Below are 25,577 nucleotides of genomic sequence, written 5' to 3' on the forward strand. Positions count from 1 at the left end.
AGAAGATACAAGTTTGTCCCACATGAGGCTCGCAGTCTTAATCCCCATTTTGCAAATGAGGTAACTGAGTGGCAGAGAAGTTAAGTGACTTGTCCAAGGTCACACAGAAGACAAGTGCCAGAGGCAGAATTATAACCCAGGTCCTTCTGACTCCCAGGCCTGTGGTCTATCCACTAGACCACATTGCTTGCCACTCAGGTAGCAAAACCAAACCCCCAGAACTTGGACTGTCCCATACATTTTGAAATGATATTTCACCTTATTTCAAACTACTCCTAAATTCTACATAAAGCAACATTGATGTGAAAGGCGGAAATTGAAAAAAAACACTTCCCCAGGTAATGCTCTCCCAAATTCAGATTTTTTTTTAAATGGTATTTGTTAAGCATTTAATATGTGCCAGGCACTGTTCTAAACACTAGGGTAGATGTAAGCTAATCAGGTTGGACACAGTCCATGACCTACACAGAGCTCATGGTCTTAATCCTATTTTCCAGATGAGGTTATTGAAGCACAGACAAGTTAAGTGACTTGCCCAAGGTGACAAATCATCTAAATCATCATGTCTCCCATAAGGAACAGTTTGTAGGGCTATTAAGGTTCCATGGTATTGTCTTGACTGTCAAAATTCCACAAAACACTTTCTAGCTCAGAGCTGGCAAACAAACTCACATATTCTGATAGGAACAGGTGATTTCCATTTTGGCAATTCAAAGGTTAATTCTGCACATAGAGGAGTAAGACCTAATAAGCACCCTTTTGGATGCCTCAATGGCAAAGGAAACCTCTCCATTAAACAAGAATGCCACTGAACAATAATCTCTAATTCAAAGCTCTATGGCAATTAACCTGCTAATACAATCTGCATTGCAACCAATTGTTCAAGTGACTGTTTAAAGTGTGTGAGGATTCTATGAAACTTGCTGATGCAGCCTCATGGGTCTGTATAATATTTCACAGGCTTTCCCTGTACCGTATTAAAGCATAATAAAAAGGGCCAGGACTGGGTGTGTGAGCTGGTGAACATCATATATGGGGCCTGTTTAACATGGGGTTGTTCTAAATGGAAGGCCACCTGGCTGAGTGAAGCTTACTTCCCTCTCTTCATCAAATCCTCCCCTCCCTGAAACTCAAACAACCAGAAAAAAAAAAAAGAAGAAACAGGCTTGGGGCGGCCTGTATTTCACTAGGCCTCAATGTCCTCTGTCTACAGTTCTTTGTGATGTAAACTCTTTATGGGTATGTCGGGGATAAGGATTGAACAGCCCATCCATCTATAATATTGTCTATGTGCCACTATTATAACGAGGATATTAATAATAATGATACTTGTTTAGTGCTTAGTAGATGCCAAGCACTGTTCTAAACTCAAGTGTAGATAAAAGTTAATCAGGTTGGACACAGCCCCAGTCCCACATGGGGCTCACAGTCTAAATCCCAATTTTACAGATGAGGTAATTGAGGGCCAGAGAGGTTAAGTGACTTGCATGAGGTCACACAGCAGATATTTGGTGAAGCTGGGATTAGAACCCAGGTCCTCCTGACTTTCAGGCCCTTGCTCTTTCCACTGAGACGAATCATGAATGACCAGCACAGTTTTCGTACTAGCACATACTGGCTGGAAAGTGAAGCAACCAATGGTATTTATTGAAAACTTACTGTGTGCAGAGAACTTGGCTATATGCTTGGAAGAGTGCAATACATAGGGTTGGTAATAATAATAATGATGGCATTTGTTAAGCACTTAATATGTGCAAAGCACTGTCATAAACACTGGGGATACAAGGTGATGAGGTTGTGCCACGTGGGGATCACAGTCTTAATCCCCAGTTTAGAGATGAGGTCACTGAGACCCAGAGAAGTGAAGTGACTTGCCCAAAATCACAAAGCTGACAAGTGGCGGAGCAGGGATTTGAACCCATGACCTCTGACTCCCAAGCCCGTGCTCTTTCCACTGAGCCACGCTGGTTGGTAGACAGGATCCCTGTCCTCAAGAAGCATACGATCTAGAGGACCCTACCATCTAATGGGTTAAAACAATTACTTGGCTTATGAGTGTGACATTGGAGAATTGGGATAAATGATATAAAGAAATCCTTATAGGATTTGCTTTAAGGAAAGAATCTAAATCATTCAAATGAAGTGTTCCAATTAGAACCCTGCTGGGTATATATTAGGGAGATATAGGTAAGGTGAAATATTAACAATGCATCATAGTAGGAAAGGGGAAGAGTTACATTTTGACTAGCAGGACCACAAGTCGGGGTGTTGGTCAAGTGGAGAAAATTGATGCTGGAAGGAGCCACAACAATGAATCCATTAAGTTTTTTGACCCATCTGCCGGTTGTCATAAAGTTTAGATGTTTTCTTATTGCAAAATAACTGTGACGGCACCCATTTGTATATTGAAACAGAGGAGAGGTTATTTTAGGAAGTGTAATGAAACTGACACTCATGAAGAGTGCTTTTAACATGATGTGGACACGTAGGAAAATGTATGTGCATGTACACACATCAAGAAATCGTGGCAAGTAACGGTCTTTCAAGTGTCAAATGCCAAGATCTTCTCTCATCTCTGATAAGCTGCAACAGTAGTTGGCAACCCATCCTGTTGCTATTTTTGGTGTCTCCTGACTGAAAATACTACACCTTAGCTTATTTTTCCAGAGACATGTTTAAAAAAAAATTAAAAATCTTCATTTTCTAGCAAAACCATTTCATACTGAGGTGCAAAGCCATCTCAGACAGAATGAAAAACTCCATGGAACTGAGCCTGCTCCCCAAATCTCGGAGACGTTTGTCCATCAAGGATGTAGAAAAAGTAACAACAACAACGTTAATGATGATAATGATGTTCACAATCGTAACGACACATACCGTCCTTGCATAGTTCCTTTCATCTACAGATCTCAAAGAGCTGAACAAACACCAGAAATGACCCAGTGGTGCCAGATATGATGTCATTAGATTAAAATCTTGGCCAACAGCTGGCTTGTAATGGTACGGCTTGTTAAAGGGGACGGCTCATATTATGTGTTTAAGAATAAATAATAGCAGCAAAACACAACTCTCCTTTTGAGATTCATGGGAATCAGAAACATCTGACCAATTAGGAAGACTGTATCGATAGAATGTATTCTACCCATGAAATTTAATATTATTTGGGAGCCCCTTCTTACTATGACTAACAGCTACAGGGAAAATTAATCAATTAAGAAATACCTCTATTGAGAAAAAGAGATTCATGTGAGACATGGGTATTTAATCGCCAGGGCCAGTGGGGCAATTTTTCCCCATAGATTTTGGAGCTACAATTCCACACTTGCTGATCTTAGATCTCTGAAAAGATTTGGGGGAGTTTCCAAATTGGGAGCTGAAGAAAATCAAAATGCTGGCTTGATGACTTAATAGATTGTTAAAGCCTTCCTCCTCCAGATCCCTGCTACCCTATAAAAGGAGAAATCAGCTTCCTTTCTTTTTTCTCCAGATTTACCTTGGGGAAAAATTGAGCCTATCTAGAATATTCCATTTAATGTTAATGTCCGATTCACGGAGTAGCTGAATCAATCAGTGGCATTTACTGAACATATACTCTGTGCAGAGCACCCTACTAAGCACTTGGAAGGGTTCAATAGAGTCAAAGATACAATCCCCATGCTCAATAAGTGTCATGCACTCCCAGAAGTTACACTGCTTCTTCCCACTCATCTCCCCTCTGCAGGACAAACCAGGCCTGGCTATATCCCTCGCCTCTTAACTTAGCCGACTCTGCAGTTTCTACCCTCATACCCCATATGGTTGTCAGGATTGAAGGCTGGATATCAGAGCCCTCATTCTGAGAACAGCTAAATATAGGACAGAAATCTAGTGTGGGCTAGGTGAATGACCTAGCAAAAACAAGTCTCAAGGAAAACCCAGGTTACATCTGGGTGGAAATTGGAGCTTCAGACTCTGCTCCCTGGATCACCAGTTTGCGGACCAAATCAATACAGTTCCCTCAAAAATGACTTCTGAAAGTGTATAATTTCTTCCTCTGGTGTAATTCTTCAGTTAGGTTTAAAAGTGAAGGAGGGGAATGGAGCAGAAAGCTACCTCAAGACAGAGAAGCAAAATCAGGAAGAATTAATGGGTTCGTCCTTGAGTACCCCCCACCTTCTAGATGGTAAGCTCATTGTGGGCAGGGAATGTCGCTGTTTCTTGTTATATTGTACTTTCCCAATCACTTAGTACAGTGCTCTGCACACAGTAAGCGCTTAAAAATACAATTGAATGAATGAATGAAGGAGTAACATTTAGAATGAGCAATTGATCTTTGATGGTTTGGACTTTGGGGCCTACTGGACATTTCCAACCCACACCTGGACCCTCCCTCTCTCCCCAGATTGAGTCTCCTACTTTCCTACTCCAATCCAGCCTGCACACTTCGCTCTTCTAACTTTAACCTTCTCACTGTGCCTCGATCTCATCTATCTTGCCAGTGACCTCTCGTCCACATCCTGCCTCTGACCTGGAACACCCTCTCTCCTCATATCCAACGGACAATTACTCCCCCCGGCCTATTCAAAGCCTTTTTGAAGGCACAACTCCAAGAGGCCTTCCCTGACTAAGGCCTCTTTTTCTTTTCTTCAACTCTCTCTGTATCTCCCTAACTTGCTCTCTTTTTATTCATTCCCCCTCCTAGCCCTATGGCACTTATGTACCTCTCTGTAATTTATTTATTTATATTAATATCCATCTCCCCTTCTAGACTGTAAGCTCGTTGTGGGCAGGAAATACTGTGTGCAGTGTACTGTCTTGAGTTCTTGGAAAAGTACAATATATTCAATCAACCTGATCCTTGCCCTCAAGGAGTTTACAACCTATTGGGGGAGACGGTCACTCAAATGACATGGAGGAGGAAGCAAAGGAGAGTAAAGATATGTATGAATGCTATGAGGACATACGTGTACTCAAGTTGGTCAGTCAGTTGCATTTTTTGAGCACTTACTATGTGCAGAACACTGTATTATACACTTGGGAGAGTACAATATAACAGATACATTCCTTGCCCACGAGTTTGTAGTGTAGAGCTTACTAAAGTGCTTAGGAAGAAGAAGAGGAAGAAGAAGAAGAGAAGCAGTGTGGCTACCAGATAAGCAGCATGGCTTAGTGGAAAAGCTCAGGCTTGGGAGTCAGAGGCTGTGGGTTCTAATCCCAGTTCTGCCACTTATCAACTGTGTGACATTGGGAAAGTCACTTCATTTCTCTATGTCTCAATTACCTCATCTGTAAAATGGGGATTAAAACTCTCAACCTCAGATGGTACAACCTGATTATCTTGTATCTACCCCAGTGCTTAGAACAGTGTTTGGCACATAGTAAGTCCTTAACAAATGGCATTATTATCATCATTATTAGGATATCTAGGACTGCTGAAGTGTCAGATTCTGGGCTGCTAGAGGATGGGGAAGCTGAGAGGTTAATTAGGGAAAGCCTCCTGGAAGAGATGTGATTTCAAGGAGGGCCTTGAAGGTGGAGAGAGCAGGGGCCTGTTGGATGTGAAAGGGAAGGGCTTTGCAGACCAGAGGTTGGATGTGGCAAGGAATCTGTTGTATTATACCCTCCCTATCACTAGTAGAGTGCTCTGCACATGCTAAGTGCTCAATAAATACCAGTGACTGATTGATGATGTGGGCCAGAAGTTGGCATCAGGAGAGAAGGGAATGAGGTACAGTGAGTAAGTCGGCTTGAGAGAAGTCAAGTGAGTGTGTTGGGGTGGCCTGGGAAATGAATGTGGATAGGAAGCAGGGAGAAAGCAATCAATCATTTTAAGGCCTCAGGCTTTGACCCGTGGTCACTTTTTAAGTATATCCCTGTGGCTCTTCCTTGTTCGACTAAATGAGAGCCAATCCTGATCCGCCCGCTGCCCATACTGAGACAGGAGTTGTTTTCCTACTGAGAGTTCATGGAATACCAGAAGGATGAAGATTTAGAGGAACAACCTGGTAAGTTTCAAAAGGGAATGAATAAGAAATGAAGCTAAATGATAAATATGATGGATGAGAAAGAGGAAAATCTTGCGACACAATTTCTCTCTATAATTTCTATTCTTCTCGGCCCATTTTTGTTTTTCAATCTTTGAGCTCTTAAGACTCACTCTGACTGTGATCCAGGGAAATACTTTTCAGGCTCAGTTTGGATGAAGCACCTTGAATTTCAGACAGTTGCCTGAAAATTTCCCAAAACTATCAAAAACCTCTAGGGTCTGTAAAATTGGGCCAGAATGATTCGATTTATTGGTTTTCTTGCTTCTTGCAGCCAGAGCCCAAAATAAAGAAAAAATGGAAAATGAAAAATTAAAGTCAATCAAATCAATTTTGACATTCAAAGGAATTAAATCTACGTTGCCTCCATTTGGGTCAAAGACCTCGACAAGTTTCATGGCCCCCAAGTTTACTCCCCCGACTCCTTATGATACCTTTCATTCTGTTGAAGAACCTCATTTAGAAGCAATTAAGAAAAATATTAATAATAATGATAATGATATTTCTAAGTGCTTACTATGTACCAAAACCTGTGCTAAGCACTGGGAAAGACACAAGATATTCAGGTTAGACACAGTCCCTCTCCCATGTGGGGCTCAGAGTCCAAGTAGAGGGAATAGTTTGTAATCCTCATTTTACAAATGATGTAACTGAGGCACAGAGATGTTAAGTGATTTGCCCAAGATCACAGAGCAGACAAGTTTGGAGCCAGGATTAGATCCAGGTCCTTCTGACTTCCAGGCCATTGCTCTAGTCACTCTTTTTAAGAATCAATTGTTTCAGATCCATGTACTTCAATGAGGAATACACATTCAAAGACCTTTTTGTTAGCATTTTTCAGAAGAGGAACAGAGAGGGTAAGATATTTGCTTAAAGTTAACCAGCATTACAAACGGCATTCTCTCACTCAGTCCCTACTTGAAAGGCCACACCTTTCTGGAGCCAAGGAAGGGATCTATATGGTGGCTTCAGCCTGTCACCCCTCCGTGTCCCCAGTAGGAGATGCATCGGGAACAAGAAGTCAAAGCGATGCATCAGGAGGGCAAGTGGTAGGGTCATCATCAATCTGCTTTTTTCTCACAGAGTTCTCAAAAATATAACAAATCTTTAGCTGATCTGAGATAAAATACTGCCTTCTGCAGGTAAGTGGGGTGGAAATCATTTATATTAATGTCTGTCTCACTTTCCAGAAGATAAGCCCGTTGTGAACAGGTAACGTGACTACCAACTCTTATACTGTATGCCCCCAAGTGCTTACGACAGTGCTTTGCGCACAAAGCACTCAATAAGTACGATGGGTTGATCGATTAATTAAGGTCGTTGTGTATCTTGTGCTTCTCTTGTATTCTCCCAAGCGCTTAGAGTAGCGTATGCATTCAGTAGGTGCTTGGTAAATACCATTTCTACTACCACTACTCAATCATTCATCTAAGTTTTTTATGTCGGCATGAAGGACTTGGGTAAATAAAACAGTAAATGTGATCATTCAGCAGTAGTGTCTTAGGAAACCACTGATCTTATTTCTTTCCAACTACTGTATGGCAGAATTACCAGCTTGACCAATCTCTTTCCTGGTGGATTTGTTCACAGATCACCACCGCCTCCCTTTCAGAGAATATGTCTTAATGGTGAACTTCTCTTACAGAGAAATTGTCTTTTCTCATCTCAAAACACTTGGAAGCGGAAATGTCCACTGGCGTCTTGCTATACAGAAACAACTGAGAGGCAACGAGTGAGGTTGTGTGACTTCGTTTGTAAGTCAGTCAATCACAATTAATGAGTGCTTACTGTGTGCAGAGTGCTGGACTACGTGGTTGGGAGAGTATAATATAACAGGAGGGTTTAGAGTTTATATTTCAGAAGGGTTTAGAGTGACACACAAAGGTTGTAGGTGCACAGGGTCTTGAGCTTTTTGGAGGAAGAGTGTTGGGTGAATTCTTCAAAGTAAAAGAAAAAAATGAAGATTTGAAGATGAGGTGTACCGTGGCAATTCATCCACCAAAAGGATGATATTTTGTTTCTGGGACATCACCCCTTTTCCCAGTGTGCATCATCCAGTGGGGAGGAAAGAAGTACTTAACATTTTTAAGTACTTACTATGTGCCAAGGACTATACTAAGCACATGGGGCTCACAGTAAAAGTAAGAGGTTATTGAATCCCTTTTTTACAGTTGAGGAAACTGGGACATGAAGAAGCTATATGACCTGCCCAAGGTCACCCAGCAGTCAAGTGGACAGCATAGAGGGGGAAGAGAAAGGAGTCCAGTGAGGTCCACAGCCCCAATCTCCTCAGCCTATTTCCTAAATCAGAAGAACACCTTCTGATCAGGGTCACTGCCTCACTCAACTCCCCGTAACCACAAGACGGACCTAAACACAACTCAATGGAGTCAATCACATGCGTGTTCTGCTGGGATTCTCTGGGCACATTTGGCTGAGTTCACCCCCACCCCTTGCCTTGCTGCATGTTGGCCAACAGATATGACAGTGGAAACTGTCAACCAAAGAGTGACTCAGATGGGGAGAATCCAAGGTGGAGATAGAATACTGGAAATTTGGAAGTTCATTTTGCTACAGGATTTGTTAAGGGCTTACTATGTGTCAAACACTGTTCTACGCGCTGAGGTATATACAAGTTAATTAGTCCCTGTCCTACACATGTCTCACAGACTAAACTGGAGGGAGAACAGGTATTGAATCCCTACTTGAGAGTTGAGCAAACTGAGGCACACAAAAGTTAAGCGACTTGCCCAAGGTCACGCAGCAAGCAATCGGCAGAGCCGGAATTAGAACTCAGGTCCTCTGAATCCCAGGCCTGTGATCTTTTCACAAAGCCAGACTGCTTCTCTAACAAGCTCGTGCTGTGCTAGTGGGTTAGCTTTACATTAAAAACTGTAAAATTATAAAGTCACAAGTCTGGAGATATAAACATTGGAGACATTAAGGGTAAAGATGGGAAAAATAAACCCGCCTTCATTTCTAAGGGATGAAAGAAACAATATTAATCAATGGTATTTGCAGAGCACTTACCGCATGCACCAGCACTCTACACTAAGCACTTAAAGAGTACAATACAATAAATACGATCCCTGCTCACAAGAAGCTTACAGAATAGGCTTACTTGTTTTCTGTGCAGTACTGCCCAATAATATTTTCCTTTTACACTATCGTCCTTCCCCTCCGCAAACCACAACCCTCTTCTTATCCCTCTACTCAAGTTTCCCCTTCTCCATGAAGGTTTTCCTGACTAACATCCCATTAGCTTGTAAGTTCTTTGATGGCAAAGAGTATGTGTTTTGCTTGTTATAACTGTGTTGCTTGTTAACCGCTCACTCCATGGTAAATACTGAACTAAACGCTGGGGTAGATACAGGGTAAACAGACTGGACACAGTTTCATTTTTTTTTAATGGTATTTGTTAAGTGTTTAGTATGAGCCAGGCACTATACTAAGCGCAGGGGTAGATACAAGCTAATCAGGTTGGACATTGTCCCTGTCTCACATGGGACTCACAGTCTTAATTTCCATTTTCCAGATGAGGTAACTGAGGCACAGAGAAGTTATTTGCCCAAGATCACACAGCAGACAAGTGGCTGAGCTGAGATTGCAACCCAGGTCCTCCTGACTTCCAGGCCTGTGCTTTATCCACCATGCTGCTTCTCCGTGTCCCACACTGGGCTCACAGTCTTGGGGAACAGAGGACACACACTTAAATCCCCACTATGAAACCAAGGTGCCAAGAAATTAAATGACTTGCACAAGGTGGTGCAGCAGGCAAGTGGCTAAGCCTGGATCAGAACCCAGGTCCTTCTGACTCCCAGGCCTGTGCTCTATCCACCAGGCCACACTGCTTCTCCATATACATCTTCTACACCTGTCTCCTCTCCCCGCAGTAAGATGGAAGCCTTTTGAGGGTCGTGACTGGGCCTTCTACTTTCTTTGACACGCTCTGGCGTCCTGAAAATTATATTGACTGACAGATTGCGGGTTGTCGGTTGTAAAACGGAGACTGCAGGGCCTGCATAGAAAATCCCGCCAGTGAAATGATTCCACGACAAGGCTTGACGAGAGATTTTAAAAAAAGGTTTCTGGAGATTATTCTTTTTCCAGAATTTCAACTTTCTTTTCTTCTCAGTCTCTCTTTTCCATTTGGGCTTCTCTTCATCAAGATTCATAATCCACACACTTGTGGTCGTGGGCCAATGGGACCAGCCCACGCTTCCTTACTCCTTGAGCTTTACTATCAGAAAATGTTTCAGAGGCTTTGGCACGGATCAGAGGAAAAGAAAGCTGCTTTCTTTTCCCCTCCCTTTACCACTGGGTCTGAGATTTTGAGATGATCCCTCAGCTTAGTGATCTGAGATTGCTCCACATTAGTTAAGTTCCTTTTAGTCAGCCAAAATCTAAACACTGCCTTTCAGTCAAAATGCTCTACTGCTAGCCTCCACCACTTAATGCCATTTTTTCGGAGCCACCTCACTGGCTTCCAACATGTGTTGCTGAGTTAATAAGTCTTTGACATCCATCTCAGAAAAGCTCGCCAGCTAGGACAGGAACCTCTCTCTCCACCCATGTGCTGGAAACATGCCTTTTGTTTCTGGTATACTTTCCCGAGTGTTCAGTAAATAGCATTACTACTGTGGCTATTTCTACCACTGATATCTTCCCTTGAGGTTTGGGATTCCATCTAACCCCCCTTTGTCTCCCCACCCTATTCACTCATTCAATCCTATTTATTGAGTGCTTATTAAACACTTGGGCGAGTACAATACAACAGCAAACAGACACATTCCCTGCCCACAATGAGCTCACAGTCTAGAGTTCCCATGATTTGATCTTTGTGGGACAGAGCATCCTTAGATCATTCCTTAGAAGGGCCTGTGATACAAAGAGTGTGAGCTAAGAAGGGTTTTGTGTGGGTTTCTTTTTGAGAGGAAACGTATAGCATCATAATACCACCCTGGGTCCTGGTTAACTGGGCTCTGTTTTTACTGGCTCTTAACCCTTTTCCTTCCAGGAATTGTTAAATGCTTTGGGAATCTTAGATCAGATCCAGGAGTGAGTTTCTCACTTAAGATCACCACTGTGACTGTAAACTCTCTCTGTAGACCAACAGAATGGAAACCACATAATGCAACTCCCTGGAAATTGCGTAAGAGAAATAAATACCTCGGTAATCGCACCGAGAGGAAATTATGAAATTCTCATTCTGCATGAACGTACACACTTTCACACATTCTCTCCCTCTTGAGAGAGAAAGAGAGGGAAAGCGAGATTATTTTTAGCCTGAGATGACGAGAGCTAACCAAATGGCCCTAATAGAGCCAGGTGGAAGTGTTTTTCTGTGCCACAGAGTTACGTGGTCTCCTTACCGAGACACTAGAATAGACTACCGGAGATTAAGGCCAGGCCTGGCTCTCCCCCTGAACACCTTTCCATCAGGCACTGGGGCCTGAGAAACAACCAATAGACACTTGGCTTCCATAAGGGAGAGGAGATTCCAGAGAGCATCTTTTTTCCAAGCGGACTCCTGACTCAAATAAGTAGGGAAAATTCAACAACTGTTTGATCTCTGATTTGTTGTGACTTTTCGCTGCTTGTTGTTTAGATTAAGCATTTTGTCCTCTGGCCTGGAAATGGTGCTTGGGAACAGGGTGAATTTTGAATGGTCAAAACAGATTAATATGTACTAAAATGGGCATAATGTTATTCTTTATGTAGGAATACAGTGAATGAACCTGTGGATAAGCTGGGGAGGGATGGAGAAGAGAAGCTAATACATGTGGAAAAAATATAAAACGCAGAGAGGAGTAAACTAATTTCTTCACATAATTGATTTGGTGAACAGGACTGACTCACTGTGAGCCAAAGGATTAAGGAGACTCACATAAATTTCCATTTTACAGTCTGCATACTGAAACTATGGATACAGTGTTGATGATTAACTCAAAGTCATTAGATTCTTTGATAGGGTTAATGCTTAGATAGTAAGTAAATCAAATTAAACACTACTACCACATTAGAACTGAGAGAGTTAAAAATGTGTGTGTATTTTTTTATAATTTCAGTATGTCTTAATATAGTTAGAATTTATTTCATTTCTGGTTTTGCCAGTCCTGGGTAGGACGTGCTTCTTGTGAAAATATTCTGCTTTTGAATCTACTCTTTTGGCTGGTTTCAAGGTTTTTATCGATTTTGAATTCGCAGGGAATAGAGTGCAAGTGCATATATGCACACACACACACACACACATAGACACACTTGTGTGATGGTTTATTTTTTTCATTGTGAATTTGAGTTACTGTCTTTTTGTTCTGTTTTGGATAATGTAACATACTGTGGTCATCTAATCCGGAAAATCAGTTAATAAAAGAGCCAGAGAAAGGTCTGTGGAAGTTGCCTTGCTAATCACAGCTGTGCTGCCAGGAATATAAAGCAATTTCAGCTCAGACTTTATCCCTCTTCATCCACTTTTGAGCAATCAGACTATAGATCTACCATAGCTTTAACTGTGACTCAAGATGTGTATATGTTTTAGGCTCATTGAACATTAAGTGCTGTTCACCCCTCTCTTCATCCTTCACTAGTAATCGATTCCTTTTTCAAAATAATTTCTATTAAGAGGAACAGGGCTTGCATTCCTTCTTCATTTGCCTTGGAACTGTGTATGTCTTGCAAGGATCTGGTTGAACTCAGCAGTGTATGTGTTAACGTGCTGTGGTGTTTCAGTCTCAGGACTAGCCTGTGAATGAGAAAGCCACCTTTACTGATGGATCTTTTCCAGTCGACTTAACTGTAACAGTATGAATGTTAGCTTCTGCCAGTTTACATGCAGGCAGTGGTGATCAGGGTAAAAAACATTATTTAAAGTGTCAGTTCCTGCCTCACCAAAACCCAGTGACTCAGCTCCACAAACCAGATAAAAGAAAAGGATTTAAACATGAATAAAAGTTTTGAAATGACTTTCTTTTTGCTCAGAAAAGGTTTGGAAACTAAAAGATATTTTTGCCAATTGAAGATGGAACTTGATACTGCCTATTCATTACTCTGTCGCCAACCCATAGAAGCAATTTTCTGAAACACTTATACTTTCAGTGATATTTTATTTGGGTGACTAAAATATTTTGCAGTGACAAGATATCAGTGGAAAGAGCCTGGGCTTCAGAGTCAGAGGTCATGGGTTCCGACTCCCGGCTCTGCCACTTAGCTGTGTGACTGTAGGCAACTCACTTAACTTCTCTTTGCTCAGTTACCTCATCTGTAAAATGGGGATTAACCTGTGAGCCTCACGTGGGACAACCTGATTACCTGTATCTACCCCACCGCTTAGAACAGTGTTCTGCACATAGTAGCGCTTAACAAATACCAACATTATTATATCACCCTGATTTCAATCCTGATTGATGTACGTGAAATCACAAATGAAGCACCTGTAAAATGGTTCAAGACATTTGATCTAATCTCCATATTTGTGGTCTTTCCTAAACTGTGATTAACAGTACTCAGTTTCTCTAATCTCCATATATGTGGTGTTTTCTGAGCTGTGATTAACAGTACTCAGAGTAGTGGTGAGCGGAGTAACAGAAGTATTACACAGACTATCTACTAATGGCTGAAACTCTTTCAAAATCTTAAGGGAGAGTCTTCTGAAAATCAGGTACTGATGCAAAATTTAATCATAGACTCAAATCTAACTCTTGGTTAGAGTGTAAGTTCCTTATACAACAAGGAACATGTTTTGTTTTTCTGTTATGATTTCCCAACTCCTCTGTACAGTGCTGCGTGCTCAGTAGCACTTATTACTACTGCTAATGATGGGGTTTGTTAAGTGCTTACTAGTGTCAAACACTCTTTTAAGCGCTGGGGTAGATACAAGCTAATCAGGTTGGACACAATCCCTGTCCCACATGAGGGCCACAGTCTAAATCCCCATTTTACAGATGAGGTAACTGAGGCACAGAGAAGTGAAATGACATGGCCAAGGTCACACAGCAGACACATGGTGGAACCAGGATTAAAGACCAGGTCCTTCTGACTCCCAGCTCCATCCCCTAGGCCATGCTGCTTCTCTACTACTACCACTATGATATTACTACAAGCCCACAACTACTATAGAAGCTAAATAACATAGAGACATCTTGAAGCTTAGAAATGAAGGTGAAGCTAAATAACATGAACCAAGCCACTGATTAATTTCAATCCACAAAGAGGGGAGCATTTCAAGTTACTCTGTTGAAATAATGGCCCTGGTTCTGTTCTCCAAAACCCCTAAACACAGCACAATGGAGGTTGGCCACATACTGAGGTTTAACCTGAAATAGACAGGATCTCTGAAGGTGATCCAAGCAATTTTAGACAAACTGATAGAAGTTATAGCATTATGGAATGTCCTAGTTAACATGGTCAGTTTATTTTAATTGGATTTCCAATAGCTATTTCTCACTTTGAGTATTTGGTCTTTCTCATGTGTGCTGAAGGCACTCAATAACTTTTATTGAATACTTCTGCTGGCAGAGCGCTATACTAAATGTTTAGGAGAATACAAAAAATTCCCTCAAGGAGCTTAGAATAATGCTCAATATATGTTCAATTTGAGATCCACAATGTTCTTGGATATGTATCCCTCCTTGATTACTGCATCACCCTCTGGGCTGACCTGCCTCCTGTCTCTCCCCCGTTTAGCCCTTCATTCTGCAGCCTGGATTATTTTTCTACAAAACCGTTCAGTCCATTTCCCCACTCCTCAAGAACCTCCAGCACTTTCCCATCCACCTCTGCATCAAACAGCCACTCCTTACCTTTAGCTTTAAAGCATTCAATCACCTTGCCCCTTCCTACCTTATCTCTCTCATTTCCTCATATAACCAATCCCGTACACTCTGCTCCTCTAATGCCAACCTACTCATTGCAACTTGATATGATTTTACATCACTGCTGAGCCCTCAACCATGTCCTGCCTCTGGCCTGGAACAACCTCCTTCTTCATATCTGACAAATGTTCAGTCTCCCCACTTTAAAACCGTACTAAAAGCGCAATTCCTCCAAGAGGCCTTCCCCAACTAAGCCCTCATTTCCTCTTCTCCCATTTCTTTGCACTTGGATTTCTACCCTTTATTCACCACACCCTCAGCCTTACAGCACCTATGTACATATCCATGATTTATTTATTTACATGAATTTTGTTCTTCCTCTCTAGGCTGTCAAATCCTTGTGGGCAGGGCATGCATTTACTAATTCTCTTGTATTGTGCACTCCCAAGTGCTTAGTGCAGTGATCTGCACACAGTAAGAGTCCAATAAATACAGTAGATTGATGGATGCAGTATGGACATTCCTGGATATTTTGAGCTCCCCCATTCTTATTGAGAAGGAAAAGGCTTTGAACTTGAGATTTTATCTTAATGCCCCATGTTTATGACAAATAATATGGTCAATTAATCCATGGTATTTACTGAATGCTTACAGTTTGGAGAGCACTGTCTAAGCACTGGGTGAGTACAATACAAGAGAGTTGGTAGATATATTCCCTGCCCATGAGGAACTGGGAATCTTTCATTCAATTATTCAATAGTGTTTACTGAGCACTTACTGTGTGCAGAGCACTGTACTAAGCACTTGGAAGAGTGCAACACAAAAATAAACAAACATATTTGCTGCCCACAAAGTCCTGACAGTCTAGAGGGGGAAATATAAAATAGACCATTTAAAAAAAACACCCTTCAGGTCATTTCACAATGTGCTGTACCTCTGCACACCATGTTACAACTAACTGGTAGGCACAAAAGGGTGCAAACAGGACTCTACAGTTGACTAGCCCTGAATTCAATTATTAGCCCAGTTTCACTCTCCTAAAATCTCAGGGCTGAGGCTCAGAGGAGGCTCCATCTGACTCCCTCCCTCTGTGTGTTTGAAAGCATAGCTTCTTGTGCTCTCTCTCTCTATTTCTTCTTCTCGACACCCTCTCAACACAGCGATTCAAGTCCCCACTACTTCAGGACAGCACAGAGCTTTCCTCCCTGCCTTGTCACTGGGCTACAGCAAAGTTGACCACACAAACATCGGGAACTTAGAAAGTTATTAATTCTTGTTCGTTTCATTTGAATGTGATAGTGCCTGGAGTTATTCCATACAATAGAAATATTACTTCACAGGAAAATAGCAAGTTTTTTTCATATCCTTCCCCTCCTCTTTCACCCTTCCTTGCTTACACTCCCTTCCACCCACACCCCCACGTTCCGTTACTTGAGTTCACCTCCTCTAAACGGAATTGTAGGCTTAGCTTCTGAACGGTGATTTTTAAAAATGTATGACTTTATCCCATTACCCCTCCCCTCTTTTTTCCCTCTCCCTTGTTTTTCCGTTGCCTCTGGAGAAAGTGACTTGTTTTGAAAAGTCTTTTCCAACGTGAACAGGAGAAAGAATGTCCTATCTTTATTATGAGGGCACTGCATGCTTCAAAATAACCCTCTCTCACTTTGGCCCAAATTGGTTTTCTCTAAAAACTTTGGCATCTTTTTTTTCAAACAGTGGGTGAATAAAAACTATTGACAAATCACTCTGTCAACCAGTGTTCTCTATAAACCTGCATCTTGACTACAACCTACTTTCCAAAGGAGGCTTTTCGTTCCACTAAACAGAGGGATGAATCCATCTAGTCTAAGTACCATAGATAAAATCATCACCACAGTAATAGCTTTCATCACAACAATAATGCAGAGCTTGGTTCTAGAGTGCATGAGGGTGCCCAGAAATTTACTGTCTCACCCAAGCGAGATATATGGACTTTCTAGGAGTACAAGAAGAGAGACAATTGGCTAAATAATCCCAAAGATGCCTTAGAAAACTTCATCTCACAAGAGTGAGCACTTTCCTCCAGAGCCCAAACAGTAAGTGGAGACTATTTGCTTTTTTAAGGTATAAATACAATGGACACTGAAGATTGTTTTACAGCTTGGGATCACATTTGGTGAGACTGCTGCTGCTCCTGAAACAAGCCCAATTCTACATAACCGGTCTCTAGCCACTGCTATCTTAACTAGCTCAATCAATCAATCCTCAGATTTTTCTGAGAGCTTACTGTGTGCATGCAACTGGAAAGGGATCCTGAGAAGAGACAGGTCAGGCCCGATTCCAGAAGTCATTTTCCAACACCTCCAGAGAGAGCAGCAGCCGAGCCTGCCTTTGCCAGTTTCAGACCTGAGGGAATTACTGTGGCGGGGTGGATTGGGCATGGGAATGTTTCAGTGAGGATTTGGGAGGAGATGAGGGAAGGGTGGAGAGTGGGATGAAGTTGAAAGAGAAAGCCCAGTGTGAATTAAAACACACACAAACCCAACCCCCCACCCCAAAACACCCATCCTGTTAGTTCCCTTTCCCTCTGAACCTAGAGAGTATGATACAAAGTCTTCCTCTGGGGGAAGAAGAAGATAATGGAAGAGTTTTTGGCTAATGGCTTGATACTGAATGAGTGTTTTCCCTTCAAGGACTAAGTCAGAGCTGGGCAGGAAAGAGCAACTTCAATTTTTGATAGTTTTGGGCAGTCAATCCATCAGCTGTATTTGAAAGCGTACTGTGAGCAGGGCACTATATTAAGCACTTGGAAGAGTACAAATAATAAACAAACACATTCCCTGCTTACAACATATTTACAGTCTAGAGGGCTGGAAGTGCCTACCAACTCTGTTGTATTGTATTCTCCCATGCACGCAGTGAGAGCTCAGTAAATAAGAGTGATTGATTTGGCTATTTTTAAATGGTACTTTTTAAGCACTTGCTATGTGCCAGGCACTGTACAACATGCTGGGGAAGATACAGGATGATCAGGTTGGACACAGTCCCCATTTTACAGATGAGGTAATTGAGGCACAGAGAAGTTAAAAGACTTGCCCAAGGTCACCCAGCAGACAAGTGGCGAAGCCAGGATTAGAATCCTGGTCCTTCTGACTCCCAGGCCTGTGCTCTATCCACTAATAATAATAATAATGTTGGTATTTGTTAAGCGCTTACTATGTGCAGAGCACTGTTCTAAGCGCCGGGGTAGATACAGGGTAATCGGGTCATCCCACATGAGGCTCACAGTTAATCCCCATTTTCCAGATGAGGTCACTGAGGCCCAGAGAAGTGAAGTGACTTGCCCACAGTCACACAGCTGACAAGTGGCAGAGCCATGCTACTTCTATGCTGATCCAACCCTGAATCATTTTTCCATGTACAGATGATGGAACCTCCTATTTGGGAAGATGGCACCAAGTCAGAGTCGTGAGATGTCAGGACAAAGAATTTGTGTGAAGGACTTGATAATTGTCATAATGGTTAGCCCAGCATCATATGCAATCTCTACGTTCCCATAGGGACCCAATAACTAATAATAATGGTAATGATAATAATAGTGGTATTTGTGAAGCACTTACTATGTGCCAGGCACTGTCCTAAATGCTGGGGTGGATACAAGAAAATCAGGTTGGACACATTCCCTATTCCACATGGGGGTCACAGTCTTAATCCCCATTTTACAGCTAAAGTAACTGAGGTCCAGAGAAATGAAGGGACTTGTCCAAGGTCACCCAGCAGACAAGTGGTGGAGCTGGGATTAGAACCCAGGTCCTTCTGACTACCAGGCTTGTGCTCTGAACCAGCAAAAGACAAGGGTGAAGCATCTTGTTAAAATTAATTCCAAGAGAACCCTTTTACGGTCAAAGAGTCTGTGGCATTGTGCCAATATATGGTAGCATCATAACACTGACCATTTGGGTATTTGGTGCCCGCATTATCAATTATTATACTGAGTGTTTACCATGTACAGAGTGCTATACTAAGCACTTGGAAGCGTATGATACAACAGAATTAGCGGACATGGTCCCTGCCCATAATGAGCTTACAGTGTAGGGGCTAACTGGCCAATTATTTTCCAGGATTCTGGCTGGATTAGTTCCCTGAAAAAAATGCTCTCGGTGGCTCTCACGATGATGGCCTGACTCCAATAGGCAGTCTCCTGTTTACAGACCTGCCACTACTCCTCAGAAGAATTGTTCTGGAAGGATGCCAAGTGGAGCAATTGCCCCTTTCAAGCTGGGGTCGTATCGCAATGAGAAGCAGCACCGACTAGTGAATAGAGTCCAGGCCTGGGAGTCAGAAGGACACGAGTTCTAATTCCAACTTTGCCACTCGTCTGCTATGCGACTGAGGGCAAATTACTTCACTTCTCTTGGCCTCAGTTCCATCCTCTGTAATATCGGGATTGAGAATGTGAGCCCACTGTGTGGCAGGGAATGTGTCCAATATGATTATCTTTTATCTAACCCAGAGTTTAGAATGGTGCCTGGCACATAATAAACACTTGACAAATACCACATTATTATTATTAAGGACAAAGGAATGACATCTTTATCCCTGCTCTCTATGGATCCAAAAGGAATATTTCATTAGGATTTGTAAGTCATTCATTAGCACTTGGGATAGAATCCTAGAGACCACCAACAAAGGAGCCTAAATGAATCAGAACTGTCAGTTCAATCCCTTAGTTTAGGCCTCGCTCAAACTGAAATGTGAGACTTATTTATGGCTTACTTAAATCCAGAAGTTGTAACATTCAAGATTAGTGATCTGAGATTTGTCTGCAAATGATTCCGCTCGGGACTTCCCTGATGTTTCTGTTTGACTCAGGATTTTCTGTCTGGAAATCGTCTCCCCAGATCTGCAGGGTTTTCAGAAAGGCAGAGATAGAGGACCAAGGGAGTGAGGGAGAGAAATAGAAGGAGAAATAGAGAGAGAGAAAGTGTGTGTAAGCTGCATTATGGTGTGAGAAGGAAGTGGTGGCTTCAGGAGAGGAGGCAGAACCGAAAATACAAAGTTAGGGAAGAAAAGCACAAGAATACAGTCCTACTGTGGTACCTGTTCTCCCTCTTACTTGACTTACCTAGATGTGGGAAGTAACTGTAGGGACCTGGCTGTCTTGTAACTAATCTAATGCTAAGTACGGTGCAAGGCATGTAGTAACCGCTTAACAAATACCACAGCTATTATTACTGCCCTGCAGCCAGTGCAACTTCAGGCTCAAGTAAATCATCATCTCAATCTTTACTCAGGGAGATGTTAGAGAGATTTCATAACCCAGATAGGTTTTTTTGGAAACAGATAGCTCAGAGGAACTGTATCGAATTGTGGTGGCCACCCAGGGTATTTTAGATCAAGTGGATAAACTAGATATAAACAAACTGCCAGCTGACAGTGTTTGGAAGGAATTTGGAAAAATCAATCAGTCAATTTTATCTGAGCATTTACCGCAAACAGAAACATTGTACTAAGTACTTGGGAGAGATCAATACAACCGAGTTAGTTAAACGTTCCCTGACCACAAAGGGACATAATTTCAGTTTGAGGGTGTTTTGTTTTTTTTATGCTACTGTTAAGTGACTACTATGTGTCAAGCACTGTTTTTAAGTGCTGAGGTAGATAGAAAATCATCACTCCCTGCCCCTACCCAACATAGGCCTCAGAGTCTAAGAAGAATGGAGAACAGATAATGAATCCCCATTTTACATTTGAAGAAACCTAAGTACCGAGAAGTTAAGTGACTTGCCCAAGATCACACAGCAGGCAAGTGGCAGAGCAGAAATTAGAATTCAGGTCCTCTAACTCCCAGGCCTGTGCTCTTTCCACTAGGCCATGCTGCTTCCCAGTTGAAACCTATCATTACAAATGACAACAATAGCTGCTTCCCAGTTGAAAATGTATAGCCTATCATTACAAACAGCAATGATAATAGAATAGAGGTGGATTCCCAATTTAACTCTCATCTACAAAGGGTTCTGGAGGTCATTCAGAGAATTATGAACCAGTCAGTTTCATTTCTGCATCTGGAGACTTATTTAAGATTGGAGGCCCGAAGGCAAAAAGAGGCATCTAATGGAGGAAAGACAACTTGGCTTATGTATGGGGAAATTGCAGCTCACAGATCGGCTGGACTTCTTAGAAGAAATCAATAGGCATGTATTCAGAGATGGGCCAATATACATAGTATGCTGACCTTTTCAGAAGGGTTTTGATAAGGATCCACTCAGTTTTTTTTCTCATCTGAGTAATCATGGCTAGAGGAAATGTTCTGTTATGGATAGAATTCTGGCTAGTGAGTCAGTCAATTACATTTATTGAGCACTTACTGTGTGCAGAGCACAGTACCAAGTGCTTGAGAGAGTACGATACAATAATAAACAGACACATTTCTTGCTCACAAAAAGTTTACAGCCTAAAGAAAGGAAATACAGATTAGGGGCAAGTGATGATTTTCTGGGTTGTGTTATTTGTCAAGAGTTGACTCTGTGCCAAGATCTGGAGTACATATAACTGGAGCTCACCTAACCTGCAGGGAGCTCACAGTCTAAAAGGTAAGGAGAAACATGTGTTTAATCCCCATTTTATAAATGAGGAAACTGAGCACAGAGAAGTTAAGTGACTTGTCCTAACTCACCCAACAGCCAAGTAGTGAACACAGAATTAGAACCCAGGTTTCCTGACCCCCACTCCTACTCCTGTGCTTTTTCCCCTGTTATAATTCTTTTTTAAGTAGGACTTGTTAGGGTCACCAGCTTCATTAATGATCTGGAAGAGGAAGTATACAATGAAACTCCCACACTTTTTAGACGACACTAAACTCTTGGGGGCAGTAAAATGTGGATCAATTCTAAGATGATCTCATAAATAATGATAATAATAGTACTTGTGGTGTTGGTTAAATGCTTACTATGTGACAAGCACTATTCTAATTTCTGGGATAGTTACAAGTTAATTGGGTTGGACACAGTCCCTCTGACTTCATGGGACTCACACTCTAAGTAGGAGAAAGAACAAGTATCAAAGGTGTGATAAAGTTGTGTGCCTGGGATGAAAAATGGTAGATGAGCTTCAATCAATGGTATTTATTGAGTGCGTACTCTGTGCAGAACACTGCACTAAGCACTTGGGAGAGTACAATACAAGATCTGGTAGATATGTTCCCTGCTCCCAAGAAGCTTACAGTGAGCAAGTGTCTAGAAATACCCCTACAAAAAATATTCCAAATTACAATAGTATCATGATGATTATTGGGAAAGTGGAGAGGCAGAAACATGTATTGAGGCCTAGAATGGTGAATACTCATCCCTCCTAGGACTGTTTTCACATGTTCTTATCAATTAGTCCATCATATTTCTTGAGCACAGCTCATACTTCACTGTGCTAGGCACTAGGGAGAGTAAGGTATTTCAGAGGTGATAGAACTGTTCCCTGTTCACAACGAGTTTTCAGTCTAGAGTTCTCAATTTCTTCATTGCTTTCAACTTATTCCTGATTATCTCTGTGTGTTCTCCACCCCTTTTGGACTAGCGCCTGACTCTCACCTGCGGATTTTTATGTGCTTAGCATATAGCAAGTGCAAAATAAATGCTATAGACAATTAACTTTGAGCCATGAGCTGTCAATCATGAGTTAGGAAAAAGGAAATGATGTGATGCAGTGATGCAGGTTGCAAATTCCAGTACACTCAGGAGGGTTTAGAAAACTTAGTGGAAGAGCAATTTACTATGGGTTACAAGAGGGAAAGTTAAAGATGAAGAGAGGAAAAGTTAGGGATGTGAGATGGCCAATCCCAAATATTAGGCTCTATAACAAAGATGGCAACCATCACAAGGTGTCGGACTCCACAAACTGGTGGTTTTGACCAATTTATAAGCCAATCAGTAGTGCATTTTAAGTGCCTCTTTTGTGCAGAGCACTGTACTAAGTATTTGAGCAGCGGTCACGGAGCAGCATTCACAAAACTGTGTTCTTGTCAAATAATGTGTCTAAAACAGAATTCCTCATCTTCTCACCCAAATCCTGCCCTCACCCTTACTTTCTCATCACCATAGACAGCACCAGCATCCTCCTTGTTTCACAAACTCATCACCATGGTGTTATCCTCGACTCATTTCTCTCATTCACCCCACATATTCAATCTGCCATGATATACCTCCATAACATTACCAAAATCTGCTCTTTCCTTTACATCCAAACTACTACTGGGTTAATCCAAGCATCTGTCTAATCCCACCTTGACTACTACATCAGCCTCCTTGCTGACTTCCCTGCCTCCTATCTCTCTCCATCTCAGTCTACACTTCATTCTTCTGCCTAGATCATTTTTCTACAAAATATTTCAGTCTATTTTTCCCCAATGCTCAAATACCTCCAGTGGTTACCCATCCAACTCCACATCAAACATAAATCCTTACCGTAAGCTTTAAAACACTCACTCACCTTGCCCACTTCAATATTACCTCTCTGATTTAGTACTACAGACCAGCCAGCATACTTCTCTCCTCTGACGCCAACCTATGTATCCCGATCTTTTCTATCTTGCTACGAACCCCTCACCCACATTCTCCCTCTGGTCTGGAACTCTCTTCGTCTTCAGGTCCAACAGACAATCCCTCCCCTCTCTCAAAGCCTTATTAAAAACACATCTTTCCACAGACACCTTCCCTAAGACATCATTTCCTCTTCTTCCACTCTCTTCTGCATCTCCTTTGCACTTGGATTTATGCCCTTTGTTCACCTCACCCTCAGGCCCACAGCACTTATGTACGTATCCATAATTTATATATTTATATTAATGTCTTTCTCACCCTTTTTATTTAAGCTAATCTTGAGCAGGGAACCGGTCTACTGTCTTGCATTGTATCTCCAAAGTGCTTAGTAAATTGCTCTGTGTTGGTTAGTTTGATTAAGCTTTAGTTGTGAGCACATACTACAGGTTTCTATTACCTCTAGTGTATTTTCTGTGTTTTCCCAATCACATGAAATTTTGTGGCTCTGGGTGTATTGCTGATGCCCTTTGTGCATTCAAGTGAAATAAGTCAGCCCTCATTCCATAAAGAAGTGGTTGTTAGTTCTCATGCGGTAACTCCTTTCTATAAACACTCCAACTACCTGGAAATGAAATTGTTACATTTGTGACCTATTAACGTTCTGGAAAAACAAAGCTATAGCCTAGGCCAGAGACACAGTTGGGCTCACGGAGAAGAACAAGCCTTTATTCCAATTTGATTAATTTTCAATTTCAGATTGGATTTAATGGGAATGAATGAAACTTTTCCTTCTCTGCTTCTGAAGAAGCAGTCCATAAGGAAATAAATTTTCTGAGAATTACATTTCTTTGAAAGGGCTTTGTTAGGTTGAAGGTAAGAGCTTGGTTCCTTTTTAGAGGAGGGGGATGGGACAATACCGTATAAAATGGGGAAGTCTTTTTAGTTACTTATGAGCGATAAAGAAGTTAATAAGGCCTTGTTAAAAGCATTGTTTCAAGGGTGTGCCGTGAATTTGCCAGTATAATAACTGTGGTACTTGTTAAGTGCTTTCTGTGTTCCAGGCACTGCATTAAGTGCTGAGGTGGATACAAGCAAATAGAGTTGGATACAGTCCCTGTCCCACGTGAAGTTCACAGTCTCAATCCCCAATATACAGATGAGGTAACTAAGGCACAGACAAGTGACTTGCCCAGGGTTACAGAGCAGATAAGTGGCAGAGCTGGGATTAGAACCCATGATGTTCTTCTCCCAGCCCTGTGCACTTTCCACCACACCACAATGCTTCTATGGAAGATATATAATACCCCAGGGGCAGAGCTAGAAGCGAGCTGCATAGTGTAATGTCAGTACGAGGCATGAAAAATGCAGTGCTAGACTGGGGGACTGAAAATTTCCATGGTCAGTAGAATTACATCCTACAAAAGTATCGGCAGTCCCCCGGCAATCACACTGGACTAGGTGAGGATAGTTCCAACTCCTGAAAGGGCCCCTGATGAAGGTAGGTAAAGCCAGATAGGTTTCTGGATATACTCAATGATCATTTCTTTTGAATTTAGTAGTATTATCTTTAAATGCTCTTCATTTATTTACTCCATCAGTGGCATTTATTGGAGGGCTTACTGCATGCAGAACGCTGCACTAAGCTTTTGGGAAAGTACAAGACGACAGAGTGGGTAGACTGTCCTCAAGGAGTTTACGATCTAGGGGGGTAGACTCCTTCATTCAGTGATATTTAGTGAACATCCTCAGTGTGCAAAGCACTGTACTAAGCGCTGTTGGGTGAAAATACAGGGAAGGACAAGTAAAATTCCCTGGCCTTCAGGAGCCTCCCCACCTGAAATGGGATGAGGAGCATGGCATAGTGGATAAAGCACAGGTCTGGGAGCAGAAGACCATGGGTTCTAATCCTGGCTCGGCCATTCATCTGCTGTATGACCTTAGACAAGTCCCTTGATTTCTCTGGGCCTCAGCTATCCCATCTGTAAAATGGAGATTGAGACTGTGAGCCCCACGTGGGACAGAGACTCTGTGTCCAACCCGATTTGCTTGTATCCACCCCAGTGCTTAGTACAGTGCCTGGCACGCTAAACAAATTCCCCAGTTATTATCTGGGAAGTTGACAACGGGCACGTGAGGGAACGATGAATACCGAAAGACAAAGCAACATAAGAACTTTAGTATAATGAGCCTGAGAAGACCTCAAATCCACTGGGGTTTAAAGGAACCAAGTTCAG

This window comes from Ornithorhynchus anatinus, chromosome 15 (genome assembly GCF_004115215.2).
Source record: "Ornithorhynchus anatinus isolate Pmale09 chromosome 15, mOrnAna1.pri.v4, whole genome shotgun sequence".
In the NCBI taxonomy this organism is placed as follows: domain Eukaryota; kingdom Metazoa; phylum Chordata; class Mammalia; order Monotremata; family Ornithorhynchidae; genus Ornithorhynchus; species Ornithorhynchus anatinus.